The 25,150-nt window shown below is 39.1% G+C and overlaps 1 protein-coding gene across 2 annotated transcripts in view; it reads right to left on the bottom strand.

Moving 5' to 3' along the window:
- The window catches only part of GATA4 (GATA binding protein 4), a 167,567-nt gene that overhangs the window by 65,118 nt on the left and 77,299 nt on the right, over positions 1-25,150 (bottom strand). The window contains exon 1 of one of the 2 annotated variants that reach the window (XM_040348339.1): positions 1,569-1,825. The exons of the other annotated variant lie outside the window; for it this stretch is intronic. The gene's annotated coding sequence lies outside the window, so the exon portion shown is untranslated. Of the gene's footprint in view, positions 1-1,568; positions 1,826-25,150 lie in introns of those variants that run through there. 2 annotated transcript variants of the gene reach the window in all.

Raw genomic sequence — 25,150 nt, 5'->3', positions numbered from 1 at the left:
CAGTGTAGCACCCCATTTTATCACAATGTGTCACCCCTTAATGCCAATAAACCAATTTTTTCAGCACCCCAAAAGTTCTACAAAACCGTTTTTTATTTTATTTTTTTTCACAGAGCAGAACCTCTTTATAAATCCACTTTTGTCATTCTACACCCCCCCCTTTTCATTTGAATCCACCTTTGTCACAGTGCAGCACAACTGCATGCAATAACCCCATTTCTATGCTAATGCAGCACCCCCAAATTCCTATAAAACAACTTTGTCAAAGTGCAGCACCCCTTAGCTTTATAAATCAACTTTTGCCATTATGCAGTGCACCCTTTTCCTTTAAATCCACTTTTGTCACAGTGTAGCACAATGCATGCAATAAGCCTATTTATATGCAGCACCCCAAAATACCCATGAAACAATTTTGGCAAAGTGCAGCACTCCTTATCTTTCTAAATCCAATGTTTTCCATTATGCAGCACCCCCTTTTACTTTAAATCTACGTGTGTTGCAGTGCAGCACAATTGCATGTAATAAACCCATTTATATTCAGCACCCCAAAATACCCATAACACAATTTTGGCAAAGTGCAGCACCCCTTATCTTTCTAAATAAATTTTTTCCATTATGCAGCACCCCCTTTTACTTTAAATCCACGTTTGTTGCAGAGCAGCACAATTGCATGTAATAAACCCATTTATATTCAGCACCCCTTATCTTTCTAAATGCATTTTTTCCATTAGGCAGTACCCCCTTTTACTTTAAATCCACGTTTGTTGCAGTGCAGCACAATTGCATGTAATAAACCCATTTATATGCAGCACCTCAAAATTCCTGTAAAACAATGTTGTCAAAGTGAAGCTCCCCTTATCTTTATAATTACACTTTTGGCATTATGCAGCACCCCCTTTCCTTTGATTCCACTTTAGTGCAGCACACCTGCATGCAATAAGCCCATTTATATGCAGGACCCAAAAAATTCCTATAAAACAAATCTGTCAAAGTGCAGCACCCCTTATCTTTATGAATCCACTTTTGTCATTATGCAGCACCCCATTTGCCTTTAAATCCCCTTTTGTCGCAGTGCAGGACAACTGCATGCAATAAACCAATTTATATGCAGCACCCCAACAATTCCTATAAAACAATGTTGTCAAAGTGTAGCGCCCCTTATCTTTATAATTCCACCTTTGCCATTATGCAGCACCTCTAGCAAGCAAGGCTTGTCACAGTTTATTATCCACTTAAGTCAATTTTTGTAACAGTGTAGCAAATCCTTATCCCTTTAAACCCACTTGTGCATTATCACCCCATGTCCTCTTCTGTCCCAGTGTAGATCACCAGGATCCCTATAAAAAAATGTAGCACCCATAATTATATAAACGTCACTTTTATAACAATGTATTAGCCATTTTTCCCTACTCAGGGTAGTACAGCACCTCTACCCAATTGTCACCAGCCCCGTGTCCCCTATAGACACAGTGCACACTCCTGAGTCACCAACACCATACCAGGATCTAAGTTAATTCTTTGCATGAAAGTGAATACAAAAATAAATAAAAAAATAAAGTAAGTCCAACCTTCAGAAATCTGCAGGCTGATCCAGAGATCTAGAGATGATCTAGCAGGGGGGCAGAGTGCAGCAAACAGTGATCACCCCAGCACCAGGCAGAGGGGGGAGGAGGAGAGGGGTGTCTGATGGCTGCACTCTCCCTCTCTCCTCCTGAAGAGTGACTGGTTTCTCCCTATCACGTGGGATTATATCTATTTCACCATCAGCCGGCGCCAGGCTCCAGTCCTGTTCAAAAAAACACTGCAGCAGCCAAAGTCCAAACTTCCCCACACTGGAAACTCAAATATGTATGTAAGCCTGTGATAGAGAGCCGCCTGGCTGCAGGAGAGGAGACTCACCCAGCTCGCCCATCCTCTGTCTGTGTGCCCTGCTGGCTGGGACCCCCCCCCCCCCCCATGGGCTGAGATGCCATGCATCCCTGGGAGGTGTGTGCAGCATCAGACCCAGGCAGCTCAAGCTGCTATTAAAAAGCCATTAAAGCCTGCCATTGCCTTGTAATGACTTTATAGTGATGTCACCACCGGGAGATGACCTATTGGAAATCTCATTTGGCCCCTCAACCATGATAGGGGATAACACTCCATATCTGACATTGTGCAAATAATACAAATCTTCTGCAGGAGAGTTCATTATAGGCAGGAGGTGGATGGGTGCTGAGGAGGAGGAGGGTCAGTGCAGGCTTGGAGGGTATAGTCTGCTTTGCACTTATACTAATGGGCTTTCCAGGGGATGGGGAGCAATGGACAGGTCAGATCATAAGAACAGGGGGCCTATAGCCTAAAGACTGCCTGTTTTTGTAGCAACATATATATAATGTTCAAAACATATATAAATAATTTATACTGTTTATTTTGTGTGTGATTGTATATATATATAAATATATATATATATATATATATATATATATATATATATATATATATATATATATATATATATATATATATATATATATATATATATATATATATATATATATATATATATATATATATATATATATATATATATATATATATATTCCATCTACTTGTAGGCAGAATACACTTACATCTAGACTAACATATGGGCAATTTATTTGCATGCTTTTTATGTGTATAACATAATAATAATAATAATAATAATAATAATAATAATAATAACAACAACAATGATATCATCATATTAATAATCATCATCATAATAATTATCATAATCATTTTCTAATATAATATAATTTTATGTGTATAAGATAATACTACAGCAGATACCAAAGGATATATTTATGACACCGGTTCCAATTTATTTCACCGGTTTCTCTTCACATTAGCTTTTAGGTATATATTTGTTTTTAATGCCTGGTAGAGAACACAGGCCAACAAGATTAATCATACACAGTAATGTAAGAATGTTCTTATATATTTGTAAATAAATAAATAAATATCATGATAGTATCTACAAATGTGTAGAAGATATGATAAAAATAAATGAAGCCCTCCAATTGAGAACATGTATATATGTGTAAATGTTCTTATATATTTGTGAATAAATATCTTGATAGTATGATAATATCTACAAATGTGTAGCAGGCATTATAAAAATAAATTAGTCCCTCCAATTGAGAACATGTATATATATATATATATATATATATATATATATATATATATATATATATATATATATATATATATATATATATATATATATATGTAAGAGTGTTCTTATATATTTGTAAATAAATATCATGATAGTATGATAGTATCTACAAATGTGCAGCAGGCATGATAAAAAAATAAATGAAGCCCTCCAATTGAGAAAACGAATATATATATAATGTAAGAATGTTCTCTTATATGTTTGTAAATAAATAAATAAATATCATGGTGGTATGATAGTATCTACAAAGGTGTAGCAGGTATGATAAAAAATTACCAATCCCTCTAATTTAAATGAATATATATATATATATATATATATATATATATATATATATATATATATATATATATATATATATATATATATATATAATATTTTATACACCTGACTGTATCATCACATACAAACATTCCTCATGTGGTATGTATAAAACATATCGTGTACATTATATTATCCTTGTGTACAATACTAGGTCATCACACAGCATACACTATTATAATAAACACTATAAATTATTTATATATGTTTTGAACATTGTCTTATACAACACACGGTGAAATACGTGTCCTAATAATACCATAACTAACAGTACACACGGGTATACATCATCAGCAGACAAATCGTTTTAATTAATGAATAAATATCCTTTGTTATAATCAATCCTTTGTATAGTTGTTTAGTTGTGTGCACTTTTATATCATTAGAAATGTATACCCCTCCCCCCCCTTATACATCTGAGGATATTTGGAGGAGTTGAGTATATTTTGTTACCATATACAGCAGCAATTGACATATAGTTATTCTTTTATTTTGTATAAATGTTTTTATTTTTTAAAGAGCGATCTTCACTCTTTCCTATCCTTACTGCAAATACCGATCAGATGAAGGGCATTTTATAGAAACAAATGGCATTTCTTTATAAAATTCCTTTTACTGCAAATACCGATCAGATGAAGGAACTGTTATTAAATAAAATAGATATTTCTTTATAAAATTCCCTGCATCTGATCGGTATTTGCAGAAAGGATAAGAAAGAGTAAAAATCGATAAAAAAAAAAAAAAAAGAATTTCATGTCAATTGCTCCTTTATATGTTAACCTGACGGCCTGTAATGGGGAAATCTTTAATACATCAGGTCTCAAAGTTTCATATCTCAATATTTTTATACGCGAAAATCTGCTGATTAACGGGAGATCTTCAGCAAAACATTTTACTCTGATATAATAACACAAGTATTATGATTACTACTATTATTATTATATGGTGTTGCTTTTGAAATAATAATCATAATGATAATAACAATAATAATAATAATAATAATAATAATAAAAATAATAATATTCGTTGTTGTTAACACATAGCAAAATTATTATTAGTGTCATATTTGTTGTTGTAATTAATACTCTCAGCTCAGATATTATTTTTCGTTTCCATAATATTTTATTAAGAATATAGAGTGTGTGAAATACAGAGTCACATATTATTTTATTTCCTTAATATTCTTTAAATAATAATAATAATAATAATAATAATAATAATAATAATAATAATAATAATAATAATATTAATAATAATAATAATCATCATAATGGATACATATTTTCTATGTTGTTATATAAAGAGCAAGAACTGGTCCCCAATAGCTTTCCTAGACCTGCTATCCAATATTATTATTATTATTATTATTATTATTATTATTATTATTATTATTATTATTATTATTATTATTATTATTATTATTATTATTATTATTTAAAGGAATGTTAGAGAAATAAAAGTGTAATTACTGCGATGAACACAATGGTGCAAAATGATTAAACTCTACGACTTAAAATTCAATAAACACATTGAAACAGAATTCCTCGACTTTATAAAGAAGTCGGGTGTGTTGTGTAATATATCAGAGAGAATGATTTCCTCCATATTTTTAGGTGCACAGTATAAGGGTATGCAAACATTTTATATTTCACTTATATACTTTTTTTTTTTTTTTTTTTTCATTTCAAAATGTTTTATTTTATTTTCACTTATATACTTAAATAGGTGATCTGTGGGATCGCCCGATGTGTATCAAATAATAAATGGTGTGAGATCTATAATGCCGGAATAATTAGTCACATTTGCACACAAGAATCCACGTGCGATGGAATTTACATGTCCATAGGTAGAATGATGTCTGCTATGATCTATAGTGTTATTTTTCTAGGAATATATTGTATAGGACTTTTTATACTGGAATATGATATAAAACTGACAGCTGGATCTACATAAATAATACATTATCTATAAGATGGATATCTTATGTGTGATGGGCAGCTCTGAGTGCACAGATCTATAAGGGATATACATTATATCATTTTAATGATTTTTAATACAAGATGTGTATACATGGAGAGCCCTGTGTCCATCAATGGATCTGATGTGTGCACATTATAGTAATAGCATTGTATGTACTTCAATACACTGTACACTACACCATGACACTCAACACACCATCTATAGAATGATGTATACTGTGCACTGTCCTAATATAACCTGTACTAGGTATCAGTGGCGGCTGGTGCTCAATTTTTTTTGTTGGGGGGGGGGGGGGGGCGCAAACAAACGAAAAAAACAAAACAATTGTAGCCTCACTGTGGTGCCCATCAAACGCAGCTACTGTGCCCATCAATTGCAGCCACTGTGCCCATCAAACACAGCCACTGTGCCATCAAATGCAGCCTCTGTGCCATCAAATGCAACCACTGTGCCATCAATTGTCGCCACTGTGCCATGCCATCAATTGTCGCCACTGTGCCATCAATTGGCGCCATTGTGCCATGCCATCGAATGCAGCCACTGTGCCATGCCATCAAACGCAGCCACTGTGCCATCATTTATCGCCACTGTGCCCATCAATTGCCACCACTGTGCCATTCCATCAAACGCAGCCACTGTGCTATCAATTGTTGTCACTGTGCCCATTAATTGTCACCACTGTGCTATGCCATCAAAGGCAGCCACTGTGCCATCAATTGTCGCCACTGTGCCATCAATTGTTACCACTGTGCCATCAATTGTCACCACTGTGCCATCAATTGTCGCCACTGTGCCTATCAATTGTCACCACTGTGCCATGCCAAATGCAGCCACTGTGCCATCAAACGCAGCCACTGTGCCATGCCATCAAACGCAGCCACTGTGCCATCAATTATTACCACTGTGCCATCAATTGTCACCACTGTGCCCATCAATTGTCACCACTGTGCCATCAATTGTCGCCACTGTGCCCATCAATTGTCACCACTGTGCCATGCCAAATGCAGCCACTGTGCCATCAAACGCAGCCACTGTGCCATGCCATCAAACGCAGCCACTGTGCCATCAATTATTACCACTGTGACATCAAATGTCACCACTGTGCCCATCAATTGTCACCACTGTGCCCATCAATTGTCGCCACTGTGCCTTGTATAATGCTGCCAGATTGCCCCCTCCCCCAGCACTTACCTTTCTGGGGTCAGCCATCTTCCTTCCACTGTCCCTCGATGTCTTCTCCCGCCCTCGATGACTCATCAGCTAATCAGGTTACCGGTAACCAGAACCGGTGAACCTGATTGGCTGAGACGCCTGTCAGTGTTAACCAGGGACCGCACACCCGTGCGTCACCTGGTTAACTATTTGGAAGCCGATTACAGCCCTCAGGCTGTAATCGGAAAGCCTATCAGAGCCGCTGGCTCTGATAGGCACTTCCAAAGCCAACCAGCTGCCGTTATTCAGATGGTCGGCGCTCACCAGGGGGCCGGCCATCTGAATAGTGGGCGGCAGCGACAATACATAGATTCATGCAAGCTAAAATGTTCACATCAAAAGCATGTCGGTATCGGACAGATGTAAAAAACACAGATTTTTACATACTGTCCCTGGTTTTACTGAGCCTGGCAACCCCGGTGGGGCCCCCTAGTGGCATGGGGCCCTCAGGCAGTGCCCGAGTGCCTGAATGGTCAGTCTTCCCCATGAGTGTAGAGGAATATGGGGAATTTTTTCTCAAATTGCTGGAGTTGGGTCTTAGAGGCTCTTTTACACTTGCAGCAGTCTCTGAAAGCTGATCCGCGGTGGATCGTTTTTCAGAGAGCAGCACAGGAACAGCTGACAGGCATTTAGGAAATTATTCTGAATGCCTGTTTTTTTTAAATGACAGACAAACATGGTTTTTGAATGGGATTAACGCACAGCAACTGCCTAGTGCTTGGCTCGCGGTTGCGGCACGGTTCCATTCACTTGAAAGGGGTCGGTGGTGGTAATGCCCTACTAAATGCGCCAGGGAGTATACTTTTTGCCATGGTGGCAAAGCAAAGCATCATTTCAGTGGCATGTGTACAGCTGCATAAGGTTATTTTCAAGTCGGCAGTCCAGGGGTGGTAAAACCAAACCTCAACGGTCTATTTTTACTGCCCTCAGACCTCAAGTGTAAATGAGCTCTTAAAGGAGGCTAAAATAAACATAAAAAAAAAATCCTTGGTGAACCAGGCATGGCCTATATACACTAACCAGCATAGGAGAATCCATACACTAATGCTTGAACTAAAGTTTACATTGTTAGTGTATCTAAAGCAAAAACTTTTTGTTGTTTTTATGTTTTTGTTTGGTTTAGGAGAGGTGAACGGTTCGAACTCCTGTTAGAATATTATTGCTGTCTGTGTCCTGCTTGGGGTCAGGTGGGGAAGCCACATACTGTATGTAGCTGATGTTCCTCCAATTCCCAAGTGTCTGCCAACCCTCTCCTCCAATCCCGAAACTGGCTCACAATCTCCCAGCGAATTAAATTCACAATGCTAACCACAACATACAAAGCCATTCACAACTCTGCCCGAGTTACATCACCAAACTTGTCTCCAAATATCACCCAAACCGTCTTCTCCGCTCCTCTCAGGACCTCCTACTCTCAAGCTCCTCCCATGCTCGTCTCCAGGATTTCTCCAGAGCCTCTCCCATCCTCTGGAACTCTCTACCTCAATCTATCCGGCTATCCCTTACTCTTGCTACCTTCAGGCCAGGGGAGGGCTGGCAGCCTTAGGGCTGGGGGGCAAGTCCATTCAAGTGGCCCATAGAGCGTGGAAAAGTGATGGATCAAGGAAAACAGTCTAAGATTTTTCATGATCACAAGAGGCCCCTCTTACGACAGAGTCCGCACAGAGCCTCCCCTTACATCAGAGTCCGCACAGAGGCCCCCCTTACATCAGAGTCCGCACAGAGGCCCCCCTTACATCAGAGTCCGCAGATAGGCCTCCCTTACATCAGAGTCCGCACAGAGGCCCCCCTTACATCAGAGTCCGCACAGAGGCCCCCCTTACATCAGAGTCCGCACAGAAGCCCCCCTTACATCAGAGTCCGCACAGAGGCCCCCCTTACATCAGAGTCCGCACAGAGGCCCCCCTTACATCAGAGTCCGCAGAGAGGCCCCCCTTACATCAGAGTCCGCACAGAGGCCCCCCTTACATCAGAGTCCGCACAGAGGCCCCCCTTACATCAGAGTCCGCACAGAGGCCCCCCTTACATCAGAGTCCGCACAGAGGCCCCCCTTACCTCAGAGTCCGCAGAGAGGCCCCCCTTACCTCAGAGTCTGCACAGAGGCCCCCCCTTACCTCAGAGTCCGCAGAGAGGCCCCCCTTACCTCAGAGTCCGCACAGAGGCCCCCCTTACCTCAGAGTCCGCACAGAGGCCCCCCCTTACCTCAGAGTCCGCAGAGAGGCCCCCCCTTACATCAGAGTCCGCACAGAGGCCCCCCTTACATCAGAGTCCACACAGAGGCCCCCCCCTTACATCAGAGTCCGCACAGAGGCCCCTCTTACATCAGAGTCCTCGTGTCTGTGCAGAGAGAGAAGGGGATGTCAGCACTGGTGTGCGCTGAGGCTGAGCTATGTGTGAAACGAGACATAGTTCAGCTCTGCAGCCATCTACCTCAGAGCCAACACAGGCACGGCTGCACAGTGGGAGGTGAGCAGCGGCCATGACCTGTGTTAACAGAGCTCCAGCAGGTCTATCCCTGCTCTGCAAAAACAGCATTTGGTAGTGGCGGCCGGTGGCTGTGTCACCAGCCAGGGGGGGAGATTTCCACCCTGCCCCCCCTGCCAGCCCTCCCCTGCTTCAGGCAATCCCGCAAAACTCTTCTCTTCGGGGAAGCCCATCACTTCTCCAACTAATCTCTTACCACTTCTATCAGCTCATTCCCTACAGTTACAACCTTTTGTATCCCCTCCCCCCCCACCCTATTAGATTGTAAGCTCTTCTGGGCAGGGCCCTCCAAATCCTCCTGTATTTTATTGTATTATAACTTGTCTCCCTTTTATATTGTAAAGCGCTGCGTAAACTGTTGGCGCCAAGGCTCAAGTCCTGCGGGAACGCGTGGGAATGGAGTCCCTGCACTTTTTTCACAGCAGGAACGCAGTTTCCTTTGCAGGACTAGAGCAGCCGAGTCAATCCTTCACTAAGCGGCGATGCCTCACTGTCAGGGGCAGGCGAACCTTAGTAATCCTTTATGTTACTGGCCGCTTCCTGTATATGGATTCATTGTGTAGTGTGCGGGAATTCTGTCACTTCCTCGATGCCGCAATGTCTTCTGGGAGCTTTTGTCATTGTTCCCAGGAGACATTGTGGAGGTCTGTTGCGAGTTATCGCGGGATTTAGAAAGAACTTGCTTAAAGTTCTTTCTAAATCTCCCGATAACTCGCGGCAGACCTCTGCAATGTCTCCTGGGAACAATGAGAAAAGCTCCCAGAAGACATTGCAGCATCGAGGCATATGAGCATATAATTTTTTTTTTTTTTTGGTGGGGGAGTGGATCTTAGGTAGGAGTTCCCACACTTTTTTCCCCAGGACTTGACCCCTGGTTTGGCGCAATTTAAATTCTGTATAATAATGATAGAAGCTGTCCTTAACCACTTCTGGACCACTGCATGACTATACGTCCTCTCTTTGAAGAGGGATATCTCTGATATGGCAGCAGCTAGCTGCCATAACCCAGGTATCCTCATCTTCAGCCGATGGTCCGGTTTCCAATAATGGTGGTCTCTGTGTCGGATTCGCTGCAAGATCACTGTTATTGGCAGCGGGAGAGGGGCCCCACCCACCGCTCTCCCGTGCCCTCCGCCGCTTACCGGAACCGTGGGCAGCGGCGATCGGGTCCTCTTGCTGGCTGGGTATGGAGACGAGTGAGGGGAAGATGGCCCCCCACCCGTCTCCATACCATAGCAGGGTGGAAGCAACGTCAAAATGTCACTTCCGCCCAAAGCTCTTAAAGGGACATTTTTTTTGTCATTTTTTCAAATGACAATTTTTTTTATTGCATTTTAGTGTAAATATGAGATCTGATGTCTTTTTGACCCCACATCTCATATTTAACCACTTCCTTACCAGGCACGTATACACCTTCCCGCCCAGACCAATTTTTAGCTTTCAGTGCTGTTGCACTTTGAATGACAATTGCGCGGTCATGCTACACTGTACCCAAACAAAATTTTTATCATTTTGTACCCACAAATAGAGCTTTCTTTTGGTGGTATTTGATCACATCTGCGATATTTATTTTCTGCAAAAAAAAATAAAAAAAATGACCGAAAAATTTGAAAAAAATAAGTATTTTTTTGTTTCTGTTATAAAACATTGTAAATAAGTACGTTTTCTCCTTCACTGATGGGCACTGATGGTACTGCACTGACGGGCACTGATAAGGCGGCACTGATGGGCACCAATGTGGTGGCATTGATGGGCACTAATATGCGGCACTGATGGGCGGCACGGATGGGCACCGATAGGCGGCACGGATAGGGGGCATGGATGGGCTTGGATAGGCGGCACGGATGGGCATGGATAGGTGGCACAGATGGGCACTGATAGGGGGCATGGATAGGCGGCACGGACGGGCACGTATAGGCGGCATGGATGGGCACGGATAGTCTCCGTGAGAGACTCTTTACCTTGATCGGTGTTGCGGGCTGTCAGACTGACACCCTGCAACAACGATCGCCGCGATGCGCGCCCCTGGGGGCGCGCAGCGGCTCAGAATCCTGAGGACGTCATATGACATCCAGTCAGGATTCTACAACCACTTTGCCGACGTTAATATGTCATTGGCGGGCGGCAAGTGGTTAAGAGGACCTGTCATGCTTTTTTCTATTACAAGGGATGTTTACATTCCTTGTAATATGAATAAAAGTGACCCCAATTTTTTTAAACAGTGTAAAAAAAAAAAAAATAAAGTCAAATAAATAAGAAATATATATATATTTTAAAACGCCCTGTCCCGACGAGCTCGCATGCAGAAGTGAACGCATACGTGAGCAGCGCCCGCATATGAAAACAGTGATCAAACCACACAAGTGAGGTATCGCTGCGATCTTTAGAGCGACAGCAATAATTCTAGCCCTAGATCCCTTCTGTAACTCAAAACATGAAACCTGTAGCATTTTTTTAACGTCGCCTATGGAGATTTTTTAGGGTAAAATTTTGTCGCCATTCCACGAGGGGCGCAATTTTGAAGCGTGACATGTTGGGCATCAATTCACTCGGCGTAACATTATGACAAGATTCTCCTGTGTAGTTCTGGGCCGATTCCTCACCGTTCTCATGATCATTCAAACTCCACAAGGTGAGATCATGCATGGAGCCCCAGACAGAGGGAGATTGGCTGGTATTTTGTGTTACTTCCATTTGCGAATAATCTCACCAACTGGTGTCACCCTCTCACCAAGCTGCTTGGCGATGGTCTTGATGACCATTCCAGCCTTGTGTAGGTCTACAATCTTCTCCCTGAAATCCTTGGACAGCTTTTTGGTCTTGGCCATGGTGGAGAGATTGGAATCTGATTGCTTCTGTGGACAGGTGTCTTTTTATACAGGTAACAAGCTGAGATTAGGAGCACTCCCTTTATGAGAGTGCTCCTAATCTCAGCTCGTTACCTGTATAGAAGACACCTGGGAGCCAGAAATCTTGCTGACTGATAGGGGATCTAATACTTATTTTACTCATTAACCCCCCTGGCGGTATCCCAGAGCGCGACTCGGGGTTGATTTTTTCGACCAAAATCGGTAACCCCGAGTCACGCTCGGGGTAGACATGCAGAGCCTGCAGCGTGCGCTGGCTTACCTTCTCCTGCATCCAGCGATGTCACCACGCTGTGTGAGCGAGCGGGACCTCCTCGCTCGATTCACACAGCGTCCTCCTGTGCCGCTGATCTCCGTTCCCTGCGACGTTACGACGCACGGGAGTGGAGATCGGCGCCAAATTCAAAAAAGTAAACAAACACTATACATACAGTATACTGTGATCTTATAGATTACAGTACTATATGTAAAAAATACACACCCCCCTTGTCCCTAGTGGTCTGCCCAGTGCCCTACATGTCATTTTATATAATAAAAACCTTTTTTTCTGCCTGAAAACTGTAGATTGTCCATAGCAACCAAAAGTGTCTTTTTATGTCAAAAATGGTTTTAGATCAGCTAAAAAACAGCGATAATAAATTATAATCACTTGCAGAATTGTGCGATAGCGATTTGTGGGGAAATTCGTCATAAAAAAAATAAAATAATGACAGCAACAATTCTGCAACTGAGCAAATTTCAGTGATTTTGAGTTAAATACATTATTGAATAATTTTTATTTTAATTATATTATTACTTGCTATAATTATTTATAATTATTTATTATATTATAATTTAAAATTTTGTTTTTAAAAAAATGTCATACCCGAGATGCCTATTAGAATCTTGTTTGGTCAGATTTAAGTGAGTTATTTCTAAAAATCACAGGCCTACAATATATAACGCCAAATTTCCTTGCAAATAATTGTACCGCTTTCAGCACCTTTTTTCAGACAGAATCATACCGCCAGGGAGGTTAAAATGCAAATCAAATTTATGACTATTTTGAAATGTGTTTTTCTGGATATTTTTGTTGCTATTTTGTCTCTCACTGTTAAAATAAACCAACATTAAAATTATAGACTGATCATTTCTTTGTCAGTGGGCAAACATACAAAATCAGCAGGGGATCAAATACTTTTTCCCCTCACTCTATCTATCTATCTATCTATCTATCTATCTATCTATCTATGTATCTATCTATCTATCTATCTATCTATCTATCTATCTATCTATCTATCTATCTATCTATCTATCTATCTATCTATAACTACATATCAATCTATTATATCTATCTGTTCTATAAAATTTCAAATATGGAATATCTTTATTCATATTTAAATCTTTGTTTATTATCTATGTATGTTTCAGTGCATTACAGTAAATTGTAAGTTGCCGCAACACATAGATATATAGACCCTTAAAGAGTATCTATCTATCTATCTATCTATCTATCTATCTATCTATCTATCTATCTATCTATCTATCTATCTATCTATCTATCTATCTATCTATCTATCTATCTATCTGTCTATTCATTGTATCTATCTATCTATCTATCTATCTATCTATCTATCTATCTATCTATCTATCTATCTATCTATCTATCTATCTATCTATCTATCTATCATACTCTCTATCTATCTATCTATCTATCTATCTATCTATCTATCTATCTATCTATCTATCTATCTATCTATCTATCTATCTATCTATCTATCTATCGATCTATCTATCTATCTCTATAACTACATATCAATCTATAATATCTATCTGTTATAAAATTTCAAATATTAAAGTGGAGTTCCACCCATAAATATAACATTACATCAGTAGTTTTAAAAAAATGTCATTAGTCCTTTAAGTAAACATTTTTTTTTAGATGCCTTCAAAGTGTTGTTGCTAGGCAGAATAGTTAATCTTCCCTCTTCCTGCACCTAGGTGCTTAATGCTTCCTAACCTACACCGCACAGACTCCTGGGAATGTAGTGGGTGTAACTTTCCAGGAGTCTGTGCACTCCCCAGTCTTGAAGAATCATGTGACTTGGACAGTACAGGTGCTGAAACCTGATCTGAAACCTATTAGACTGCTTGTGTGGCACTGAGCATGTGCGAGATCTGCAAGGCTGAAATCCAGGAAGTCATACAGTCTGGCTTCATGATGCCCACACTTAAGATGGCCCCAGTCAATTTCTATTTTATAAAGTGTCTAAATGCTGTAACAACCTAACAAAACGGACCTTAGTTTACAGACTAACTTTACTAGAATACATTAAGCTTGTGTATTACAGGGGTATTTATGTTTAAAAAGTTAAAATGTGGCCGGAACTCCGCTTTAAATATATATATTTATATTTAAATCTTTGTTTATTATCTATGTATGTTTCAGTGCATTACAGTAAATTGTGAGTTGCCGCAACACATATTGACCCTTAAAGAGTATGGCCCGGATTCAGAAAGAATTTACGTTGGCGTATCTATTGATACACCGCGTAAATTCTAGGATGCGCCGGCGTATCTTCTTTCTGTATTCAGAAAGCAAGATACGACGAAATTTGGCTAAGATACGACTGACGTAAGTCTCTTACGCCGTCGTATCTTAGTTGCATATTTATGCTGGCTGCTAGGTGGCGCTTTCGTAGATTTACGCATAGAATATGGTAATGAGCTAGATACGCCAATTCAGAAAGGTACGTGCGCCCGGCGCATTTTTTTCCGTCGTTTACATAAGGCTTTTTTCTGCGTATAGTTACCCCTGCTCTATGAGGCATAGCCAATGTTAGGTATGGACGTCGGGCCAATTTTGCGTCGTTTACGTTGTTTGCGTAAGTCGTACGTGAATAGGGCTGTGCGTAAGTTACGTTCAAGTCTAAAGCAATCTAAAGCAGGGATACTTTCACGGACGGCGCATGCGCCGTTCGTTAGTAACGTCAATTACGTGGGGTCACGACTGTTTAGCATACAACACGCCCCTTACCAGCCTATTTTGAATTAGGTGCGCTTACTCTGGCCCATATACGCTACGCCGCCGTAACTTTGGGCGCAAGTTCTTTCTGAATACAGGACTTGCCTTTCAAAGTTACGGCGGCGTAGCGTATATGAGATGCGCTACGCCCGCCTAAACTTACAGAAATCTTTCTGAATCCGGGGCCAACCTATCTATCTATCTATGTATCTATGTATCTATGTATCTATCTATCTATCTATCTATCTATCTATCTATCTATCTATCTATCTATTTATCTATCTATCTATGTATCTATCTATCTATCTGTCTGTCTATCTATGTATATCATTCATTATGTAATCTGTCTGTCTGTCTCTATAGTAATCTCTATGTATAGAATCAGCTGACAGCTGTAGACTATGATGATGAGACAGCAGACACGTCTTGCTGCTCTCCTGTCTATTGGAACACCTTTGAAAAGTTCTATTGCTTTCCTCACAGACAGTGCTGGATCTGTCTGTCTCCCCGAGGACCTCAGTTTGCTCCACAGGAAACCCCATTGTCCAACTGTAGGTGGAAGCCGGTAGGTTCATCACTTCTCCGTTGTCTACACCATTTTTAGAGTGTGGGGCTACTTACTTTTGGCCCAGGAGGAAGTCAACATTTGGCCATCCAAATCGTTTGTTAAATATCCGTTCTCTGAGTGCAAAGGATGAGTCGATCCTGCCTGAAATTCAGTGAGCTTCCAACTTCCTTTAGGACCTTGCTGTGCTGTCAGTTATCAACCTTTCCTAGTTTACTTCTACAGCTACAAAACGCCTTCCCCCTTACCATGGAGAATAGAATGAAATGTTCTGTAGTCATATAAGGCCCCGTACACACGTCCGAGAAACTCGACTGGCAAAACACATCGTTTTGCTCGTCGAGTTCCTTGTGAAGCCGTGGAGGATCTCGGCGAGCCAAGTTTCCTCATTGACTAACGAGGAAATAGAGAACATGTTCTCTATTTGGCCCGACGGTTTCCTCGGCCGAAAGTGTACAGAATACGGCTCCGATCGAGTTTCTGGCTGAATTCTGCCGAGAAACTCGGTCGTGTGTACGGGGCCTTACACTTGTGTCAACACTGTTTCTCCATAGATATAGTGCAGTCAGTGGGGTTGTGCAAAATGTGGTGCAGCTCTGCATGATAGCCAATCGGCTTCTAACTTCGGCTTGTCCAATTAAGCTTTGACAAAAAAACCTGGAAGCTGATTGGTTTCTATGCACAGCCGCACCAGATTTTGCAAGCTCCGGTTTTAGCAAATCAACCTCAGTGAGCGTGGGGGGGGGGGAACAAACAACACCCCCCCTCGCGGGCGGTCTGGCACTTACCCGCTGAGGCTGTGGTGTCCTCTCCTCCTCTCCTGGAATGTGGGCAATGGTGGCTCCGGTGTTGACTCATCAAGCTTCCTCAGCCGCGTGTCTCCTCTTCCGCCAAAGCGCTAGGCATCCAATAGGATCGCGTGACTCTTTGGCCAATCGAGAAACAGCTTTTACGACCTGCCTCCTGATTGGCGGGAAGAACTTTAGTGCGAAAATGTATTTGCTATCGTCACACAACTGGTTGGCCTGGTTGGTCCCCACCCCGCCTTAGAATCCATGCTTCCGGCGCGCTGATATATAGATCAGGGGGCCAGATGCATGAATAGGGGAGGCGGCGCCCGTGCGCCCTCTATGGATGGTGCGACACTGGTTGTCACCCTAGGACAGGGTTGTCACCCTAGTAAGTGTGTTACTAGCAGGATCAACAGGTGAAAATAAAGAGATAAGAGCCTTAACCACTTGCCGCAAAATCACCTACCTGTACGTCGTTCTGCTTCGAATGGCTGTACCGGGGCGATGCCTGCAGCCATCATCCCAGTACCCTTTTTTCGAGATGATGGGCACCTCTCTTGTTTTAACAACCAATACAGCCAAGCAACTGCTCAATTGTTATCACAAGCAGCGGGAGGGGACGTCCCACCCTACCGCCGCCTTCCGCTTCTCCACCCGGGCTCTCCAGTCCCGTAAAGGGAAAGTGGAAAAAATAAAATTATATAAGCAAGAATTTTTTTTTAAAGCGCCCCGTCCTGCCGAGCTCATGCGCAGAAGCAAACGCATACGCAAGTCACGCCCACAAATGAACAGTGTTCAAACATCACATGTGAGGTATTGCCGCGATCATTAGAGCGAGGGCAATAGTTCTAGCACTAGACCTCCTCTGTAACTCTAAACTGGTCACCAGTTTTAAAGCGTCGCCTATGGAGATGTTTAAGTCCAGTAGTTTGGCACCATTCCACGGGTGTGCGCAATTTTAAAGCATGACATGTTAGGTATCTATTTACTTGGCGTAACATCATCTTTCACATTATACAAAAAAAATGGGTTATCTTTAGTGGTTTTTTTTTATATTTATGAATGATGGTCACCAGTCATCTCTATGACCGTCGGAGGCCCGGGCGCGATGTGATGACGTCACGCCCGGGTACCCGGAAGTAAACAAACCGCAATTGCGGCTAGTAAGAATGAGATCTCAGGCTTTCCAGCCAGGAGGAGAGATGTGGGGTGTTATTGACCTCGCATCGCTCCTAAAAGAAGACCTGTCACACACTATTCCTATTACAAGGGATGTTTACATTCCTTGTAATAGGAATAAAAGAGATCGAAAAAAAAATAAAAAAAGTGTAAAAAATAAATAAATAAGTAAAATAAAAAAAAATTTAATTAAAAATTGAAACGCCCCTTGTGCCCGGTAGCTCGCGCTCAAAAGCGAACGCACACGTAAGTCCCGCCCATGTATGTAACGTCATTCAAACCACACATGTGAGGTGTCGCCGCGTGCGTTAGAGTGTGTGCAACAATTCTAGCACTAGACCTCCTCTGTAACTCTAAACTGGTAACCTGTAAAAATGTTCAAAGCGTCGCCTATGGAGATTTTTAAGTAACGAAGTTTGGCGCCATTCCATGAGTCTGCGCAATTTTAAAGCGTGACAAGTTAGGTATCTATTTACTCGGCGTAACATCATCTTTCATATTTTCCAAAAAAATTGGGCTAACTGTTTTGTTATTTTTTAATTCACAAAACCATTTTTTTTCCAAAAAAAAAGGCGTTTGAAAAATTATGGAGGTGGGTATTAAAGCCCTGTATTGAAGCGTTAAGATGTAAATAAATATATTAAAGCTGAACTGTAGACAGATTACAATTAAATGAATGCAGTTCTATAATAAATAATTTTTAATGGACAAGCAGTGTAAGTACCCAAAATGGAGCTGATCTCAGCCTCTTGCAGTCCCTGGAGAGCAGTACTGGAGTGAGAGAGATAGAAGCAGTACAAGGTACAATTAGAAGCATGCTGGTAGGTGGAGAGAGCATTATGACAGAAAGATGAGCTTGTCACTATGCTGAATCTCCTTTCTCAGTCCAATCACGGGTTGGCATATGTCCAGAATGACGTGGGCTCAGAGGAGGCGGCTGGTCATCACGCTGAGGGCATCTAGTGGCAGAAAAATTACTGCAGGGGGATTCTCTGGATTGAATGTGAACATTGCAGCAAAAGCTAGTTTTGCTATTTTATCTCTCAACTGTCCATTCATTTTTTTTTTTCTGCTTGGAAAAACAAACGTTTTTTCTTGAACAATTCTGGCAATTAATTTTTTTTTGCAAGAATCAGTTTGCTAGAAAAATTCAATATTTTTTATTTTTTGTTTGCAGAGCACAGCTCTATGGGGATTGATTGGCAGAGGAGCAGTCCATGTATGTGTGAGTGTGTGTGGTGGGGGGGGGGGGGGGGGGGACTCAACATCAAGAGGATTGGGTGGGACAGATTACAAACTCCACTACACTAGTTATCTGGGGGCTCTGTCACAACTTCAGAGACGCTATTCCTAAACACATGTCATTAATGTTTACAAGGACAATCCCTCTACAATAACCCCACACACTCTGCTGGAAGATGGAGACTATACAGGTCATGAAGGGTTCTTAGCTCCCTGCTCATCCTAATCACTTAGGCCCCCTTTATGTTATATGTCTCTATGATGAGCTCTTATTTTTTTTTTCTTTTGATACATTTTTAATGTTTTTTTTTTTTTTTGCACAAGTGGCTGTTTTACAAGTACAGATCTCTGTTGGCAGCTTAAAGTAGATCTCAACCCAATCACCAAAATCTCCTGTAACAAATGTTAGGGCTTGAGCTGCATTAAGCTTCACAGATTTAAAATAGTAATAGTAATTCAATTTTATATATATATATATATATATATATATATATATATATATATATATATATATATATATATATATACGTATGAATAAATTCTAATTGAATATAAATAAATAATAAAAACATAATAATATTTATTTAATATTTTAATTGCAAAAATATAATGACATTAAATTAAAAAGAAAGAAAGAAAGACAAAATAAAGAAATAAAAAAAAAAAGGAAGGAAAGAAAGAATGGAAGAAAGAAAAAAGAAAGAAAAAAGAAAAAAAGGAAGGACAGAAAGAAAAAAAGAAAGATAAAAGGAAGGAAAGAAAGAAAGAAAGAAAGAAAGAAAGAAAGAAAGAAAGAAAGAAAGAAAAAAGAAAGAAAGAAAAACGAAAGAAAGAAAGAAAGAAAGGAAAAAGGAAGGAAATAAAAAAATAAGGAAACAACGAAAGAAAAAAAAATTAAAAAAAGAAAGAAAAAAAGGAAAGATAGAAAGAAAAAAGGAAAGATAGAAAGAAAGGAAATAAAGAAAGAAAAAAGAAAGAAAGAAAAAAGGAAGCAAAGTAAGAAAGAAATAAGGAAACAACGAAAGAAAAAAGAATGAAAGAAAAAAGGAAAGAAAGAAAGAAGAAAAGAAAGGAAGAAAGAAGAAAGAAAGAAAGAAAGAAAGAAAGAAAGAAAGAAAGAAAGAAAGAAAGAAAGAAAGAAGATATGATAAGATTTATTGTCATTGTAGATAACAATTCACAATAAAATAAAATTTCTACTCTGCTCATTATTCATACATCACAATCATCAACTACGCATTAACCATCCATAATTTAATTTTACCAAAATATTACAAACGTCCCTATATTAAAAGCAAGACAAAAAAATTATATTTAAATAATCAGTGCTAAATAAATATAGCACATACATAAATAAATAAATAATATTATGAAAATAATTATATTGTAAGATGATAACTCAATATATTGTTAACACATACCTAAATAAATATTAAATAAGTAATATTATGAAAATAATTTTATTTTTAGACGATAACTCAATATATTGTTAACACATACATAAATAAATATTAAATAAGTAATATTACGAAAATATTACTAATATTATGAAAATAACTACATATATTGTTAAATGAATTCCATTTTCGGACACATAAAAAAAAAAAAAAAAAAAAAAAAAAAAAAACTGCGATGCCTTGTAACAATGTGCGTTCGCTTCTGAGTGCGGCATACCGGCACAAATACATTTTATCTTGGAAGCTGCTGTGAATGAGCCCCTAAAATTAAATAAAAATTAAAAAACGAAAGAAAAAGCAACCACTATGATGCATTGTATCAACACATTGCACTGCCCCTAAAATGTGCACTCCAGCTTGTGTGTATTTTAGCTTGGAAGATGGAGTAAAGCTAATTTCTAAAGGATTTTCAGTCTTTTTCAGTTCAATAAAATAATATCTGGTGATCCTGCCATGAAGGTCTTTGTTCAGGCACTTTCTATGATAGGGTGACAACGTTCTGTCCTTCTCTCTTAATGGCCGTTCTTTGTAGTCACACACGCACTTGCGCAGATTGCAAGCAGGTAGACAGCCTAGGCACAGTCTACCATTGTCACCATAAGAAAGATAGCCCAGAGCAATGATGTGCAGCCATCACTGGAGCAAGGACATGTGGACAGGAAGTAGCAGAAAGAGGCTGAAGGAGATCAGCAGAACTGAGATGCTTTAAAGGATGAAAAGGGTGAAAACAGCATTTTGAAAAGAAAACAAAATTAGTTTTTTTTTAAAATCATACACAGCGCTTAAGTAAAGTAAATGTCACCTTTTAGGGTTTATATATTATATATACTTTGAAGTGAATTTGTCACATGAAAAACAAGTTTAGAGTGCTATACACAGTTTTGCTTTTGATTGGTAATTAACAGTGGAAAGTAAACGGTTTATGTACATCCTAAAATGTGTAAATGGCATACATATGTAAAAATCAACTTATGCTGGCCATACACAATGCGAAAAATCGGCCGAAATTCGGTCGTTCAGACAGTTTGTTCGTTTTTCGAACAGTTAATGGGCACAAAATCGGTAATCGGAACGTTTTTGAGCCGAAAAAACGAAGGACAAGTTTGGAAATTTTCTGCCGAATGAACGATAAATTGAAAGGTTAATGTGTTTCCTGTCCGAACTTTCTGCACTAGGTATATGTAAAAAAAATAAAAAAAAATGTTTTTTATTTATGTCCACTGAACGATTTATCGGTCATTACATGATTGTACTGTCGTTTGCGCTCACGGCCGAACGTTCATTTTTCAAAAGTTAGTTCGGACGATTCTTCTATAGTGTATGGCCAGCATTAGCCAATTAATGTTTAAATGTTCCAATTGAAAAAAAAAAAAAAAGACAGGTAGATAGATAGATAAATAGATAAATAATTAAATAGATAGAACCAAAATTTTTAAAATATGACACATTTATAAAAACAAACAAAGCATTCTAATTCTAAATATACTATCATTTGGATTTATAAATAATATATATATATATATAATTTTAAATCCAAATAATAGTATCAAAAGGTGTGTAGGTATGATAAAAGTAAACTAAGCTCCCCCCCAATACATTTTTTAATTCTAACAAAAAATAATCTATCTATCTATGTATAGATAGTTAGAGATAGATAGATTTGTTTTAATAGTTATAAAATAGTATAAAAAAAATGTACAAAAATTATAAATTTGAAAAAATCTAGTAAGCCTTCTAATTTTTATATATATATTATTTATAAATCCAAATGATAGTATCTAACAATTTGTAGGTATAATACAAGTAAAATAAGCACCACAATAATATTCTATCTATCTGTCTAACTTTCTATCTATCTCTATCTATCTATCTCTCACTCTCTATCTATATAGAGAGATAGATATTTTTTTCAATAGTTCTAAAATAGTATAAAAAAATGTACATATAAATTTGGAAAAATTTATATATATATATATATATATATATATATATATATATATATATATATATATATATATATATATATATATATATATATATATATATATATATATATATATATAATTTATAAATTCAAATGATAGTATCTAAAAATGTGTAGGTATGATAAATGTAAACTGAGCCCTCCAATCAATATGTTACCTAAAACCAAAAAAAAAATATATATATATATATATATATATATATATATATATATATATATATATATACTTATAGGGTGAGTCCCTCCTCCTGTGTCCAAGTTCAAGCAAGGAGACCATATCAGTGATGGGCTCCCAGTCATCTATCTATCTATCTATCTATCTATCTATCTATCTATCTATCTATCTATCTATCTGTCTATCTCTCTATATCTCTCTCTATATCTCTCTCTCTCTCTCTATATATATATATATATATATATATATATATATAGAGAGAGAGAGAGATATCTATATATATATATATATATATATATATATATATATATAGATATAGATATAGATATAGATATATTTTTTTTTATATTATTATTATTTATTTATTTATTTTTTTGATGATACTACCTTCTTATCGTCAGATTTCCATCATTATCTGCAGAATACCTGATATTATCGTCACTGTTTTTGAAATGAGTAAGAATAGGAAGACCCAGGATGACTGACATATGAAGAATCTGATATCTACGGCTGAAGCGGAACCATATTTTGCGCACTTTTAACAAGGGAGACGGTAGAGCTGAGACCATTCTGACAATAAATTGTTGCCTTAGAAAATGGAAGTCTCGACCTTCAGGTTAAAATAGTCATAAAGAAATGAAACCCAATTGTACAATTGACTCCTAGAAAACGATTTTCTTTTTTGACCAGAGTGTCTCATGAAAAGTTTTCTTGGACACAAAACATTGCGTATGCCGTGTCCTCGGTCATTATGTGCTTAGTGTTTCTCCAGTTGAGGTTAGGGATGGGTTAAGTCTTTGTCACCTGTGATTAAGCTGACAATAATTAACAGCAGCTCCACTTTGGAAAGAATTGAAGAGAAATCTAATGGGCTCTGCAGAATGGGGCGACCTTGGTTAGTGAATATAATGGTGATGGCAATCCAATCAGGCCAAATAATACAGATGGAGGATACCGTGTGTGGTGACATCATAATGGCCGTGTGTGCTACTGGGGAGATAAAAGAGTCTAAAAAAAGCAAACCGTCTAATGAATAAAAACACAATAAGGGCCCGTTCACACCTGAGTGGATTAAAGTAAATCTAAACCCATCACTAAAATCTCACAGAAGCTCTAACATGTAAATACCATTTCAAAAGCTGTTAGAAGTTAAAGGTAAATCTGGTCATACTTCGCCTTCCCTGGCTCCTCTTTTTTTCCCTCAACATGCTAATTACTTTTTTTATTTTTATCTTTTAATAAAACCTTTCTATTTTTATAAAACTCGGTGACGTCATGCCTGGGTCTCAGTGTTTCAAACTGCAGCCTGGGGGCCAGTTGTGGCCCTTTTGACTGCTTTTATCAGGCCCTTGAGGCACTGTTTCATCCACTGATACCTACATGAAGAGGTAAGTAAAACCCTGGACAGAGGCGTGGCTGTGGACGTGGCATATTTGGATTTTGAAAAAGCATTCGATACAGTTCCGCACACACGGCCCATGTGTAAGGTGAGGTCTACAGGATTGGATATATCAGTTTGTAAATGGATAGAAAACTGGCTGAAAGACAGAATTCAGAGAGTCGTGGTTAATGATTCTTACTCTGAATGGTCCAAGGTTATCAGTGGTGTACCCCAAGGTTCAGTGTTGGGACCCTTACTTTTCAATATATTTATAAATGATATTGGGTCTGAGATCAAAAGTAACATTTCTGTCTTTGCAGATGACACCAAGCTATGCAGTGGAATAACGTCCTTGCAGGATGTCGCCAATTTACAAGCCAACCTCAATGCTCTGTCTAATTGGGCGACTAAGTGGCAGATGAGGTTTAATGTTGATAAATGTAAAGTTATGCACTTAGGGAATAAGAATATGCATGCATCATACATACTAGGGGGAGTACAACTGGGGGATCCGTAGTGGAGAAGGATCTGGGGGTTTTGGTAGATCATAAGCTCAATAATGGCATGCAAGGCCAAGCTGCGGTTTCCAAAGCGAGCAAAGTCCTTTCTTGTATTAAGAGAGGTATGGACTCCAGAGACAGAGATATCATTTTGCCCCTGTACAAATCATTAGTAAGACCTCATCTGGAATATGCAGTTCAGTTTTGGGCCCCAGTTCTCAAAAAAGGATATCGGAGAACTGGAGAAAGTGCAGAGAAGGGCAACCAAACTGATAAGAGGCATGGAGGAGCTCAGCTATGAGGAAAGACTAGAAGAACTAAATGTATTCACTCTTGAGAAGAGGAGAATAAGGGGGGATATGATCAACATGTACAGATATATAAGGGGTCCATATAGTGAACTTGGTGTTGGGTTATTCACTTTACGGTCAACACTGAGGACAAGGGGGCACTCTTTACGTCTAGAGGAAAAGAGTTTTCACCTCCAAATATGGAAAGGTTTTTTCACAGTAAGGCCTCGTACACACGACCGAGTTTCTCGTTTCTGTTTTTTTTTTTTGCCGAGGAAACCGGTCATGTGTACACTTTTCGATGAGGGAACTGTCGAGGATCTCGTCGAGCCAAAAAGAAAGCATGTCTTCTTTTTCCTCAACGGGAATGGGGAAATTTGGCTCGCCGAGATCCTCGACAGCCTAACAAGGAACTCGACGAGGAAAACGATGTGTTTCGCCCGTCGAGTTTCTCGGTCGTGTGTACGAGGCTTAAGAGCTGTGAAAATGTGGAACAGACTCCCTTCAGAGGTGGTTCTG

The sequence above is a fragment of the Rana temporaria genome, chromosome 4 (assembly GCF_905171775.1).
Source record: "Rana temporaria chromosome 4, aRanTem1.1, whole genome shotgun sequence".
Taxonomy (NCBI): Eukaryota; Metazoa; Chordata; class Amphibia; order Anura; family Ranidae; genus Rana; species Rana temporaria.
The sequence above is the reverse complement of the archived record's forward strand: the minus strand, read 5'-3'. Positions and strand labels throughout refer to the sequence as shown.